This window comes from Pseudonaja textilis, chromosome 1 (assembly GCF_049901715.1).
Source record: "Pseudonaja textilis isolate UNSWEBS1 chromosome 1, rPseTex1.2, whole genome shotgun sequence".
NCBI lineage: Eukaryota > Metazoa > Chordata > Lepidosauria > Squamata > Elapidae > Pseudonaja > Pseudonaja textilis.
In genome coordinates, this window is record NC_141990.1 from 62,521,515 (window position 1) to 62,523,407 (window position 1,893).

The 1,893-nt window shown below is 41.7% G+C and overlaps 1 long non-coding RNA gene across 1 annotated transcript; it reads right to left on the minus strand.

Moving 5' to 3' along the window:
• Window positions 1-1,332: 1,332 nt before the first annotated feature.
• Window positions 1,333-1,666, minus strand: LOC148127642 (uncharacterized). Its single transcript, XR_015740986.1, has 2 exons — window positions 1,574-1,666; window positions 1,333-1,468 (listed from the first exon to the last, which is right to left on the minus strand). It is a non-coding gene; the product is annotated as an uncharacterized LOC148127642 (long non-coding RNA).
• Between the last annotated feature and the right edge of the window lie 227 nt (window positions 1,667-1,893).

The window sequence follows — 1,893 nt, forward strand, 5'->3', positions numbered from 1 at the left end:
TCAGACCGAGCCCAAGAATGATGTTGAACAATCCCATCAAAGCTCAGTTCTTTATTTGCTTACATCTTTAAGGCCACGGGTTCAAACTCGCAGCGTCACATTGCTGTCACAGGATATTTTGTGATGTTTCCCCCATTCGTAGAGCTGGCATGGGTATGGTCTGCACGTGATTCTTCTGGCCCACAGGCCACCAGTTTGACACCCCTGATGTAGACAGACAAAACCTGTACTACTTCAACCCTAAAAGATATATCCTGGAGAGCTATCCTAAATATCTTTCTCTGATGCAGCTCTGGATTGTGTCATTGCTTTTCTCCCCTCTCCTCATTGGAATGTTGTCTATTCCTGGGAAACAGCCACTAAGCTGCAGTCCATCCCATCCAGTCATGTTGCAGGGTGTCAGTTGCAGTAACTTTCTCTCTTGTCTGACAAACCGAAGAACGGAAACATAGCTGCTAACTGTTGAGAAGTTAGAGTACTAGACCCCTCCATTCCCGTATAATCTCAGCTCAGGTAAAGAGTATAAAGATAGCCTTGAGGAATTAAATGACTGTTATGTAAACATCTACTAATCTCAGATAGACAGGATGGGGGAAAGAAACTTGAGATTGCCCCTCTTCAATTCTCTTTAGAATGAAAAGGGGGGAAAATCTGTCAGGCTTTTAAGATTATGTTATTATACCCAGTGATGGGATTCGATTTTTTTTTTTACTACTGGTTCTATGGGCGTGGCTTGGTGGACATGGCAGGGGAAGGAAACTGTAAAACCTCCAGTCAGAGGTGGGATTTGCCGGTTCTCTGAATTACTCAAAATTTCCGCTACTGGTTCTCCAGAACTGGTCAGAACCTGCTGAATACCACCTCTGGTTACATCTCATAACAATAAACTAGATCTCAGTAGTTAACATGGTAGCTTTTTCCTTACTTAGTCTACCTCAAAGGGTTGTCACCAGCACCTCTGAAGGTATGTGTTTAAGCTAGCCTCAGAGTAATTCATACTCTTTCTTTCCTAGCTAAAGCTCATGTTAAGTGAGAGCCAAAATAAAATACCCCATGAAAATTCATGAGATTAAAGATTCATTCCACAACAACATACCTTCCTCTTCCGCCAAGAAAGGTTCAAAGAGCGTGAAACTGAGGTTTCCTAAAATGTTAAATTCTCTAATCTCCATGGTGGTTGAAGACCTCTGGATTCTACCTTAACCAGGCAATACATTTCATGGTGGTCTGGAGGCACCTGTTCACACTTAATTGATTTGCCCTAAATTTGACCTTCCCCTGACATCTGTTTTTGTGTAACAGCCAAGTTAAGTATGACAGTGCTTCAAATAGACCAGTGCCAGGCACCTGTTATTTTATTATTTATCACAGAGATTGCATCAGTGGTTACTTCCATGTGCTCACTACTGTCCAAACATGGACAGATGATCTGCTCTTTTCCATTCCTCCATCTCCAGCAACAGATTATCTGAGAAAAGAAACAAAGGAAGGAATATGCATACTTTGGAAGACTCACGGGTGCTTAGCCATAGTTTAAGAAAATAGTCACTTTCTCCAAGTTCAATATGCTCACCTTGTCTGATGGGATTTAAAAGCAAAATTAGCGCCCCTCCTCCACAAAGGTTATTGTGGAGATGCTGGCCATGATCCAAAACATCCTTATCCTATGAAAAAAAAAAGAAGGGTATGTGCATCCTTTCAAATTCAGCAACCTCCTCATTTCCTGACTTCCAAAACGGGTTTACATTCAGGAGGATTTATAAGATAAAAAAAGAGAAGAAATGAGGGAAGAAAAGAGCTTATTGCCTGGAGCTGTTTGATTTATAGTGTGACTGCAGTCACGTGGAGGGATGGGGAGGGAAAACTGTACAAAAGTAGGATGGTTGTGTTAAA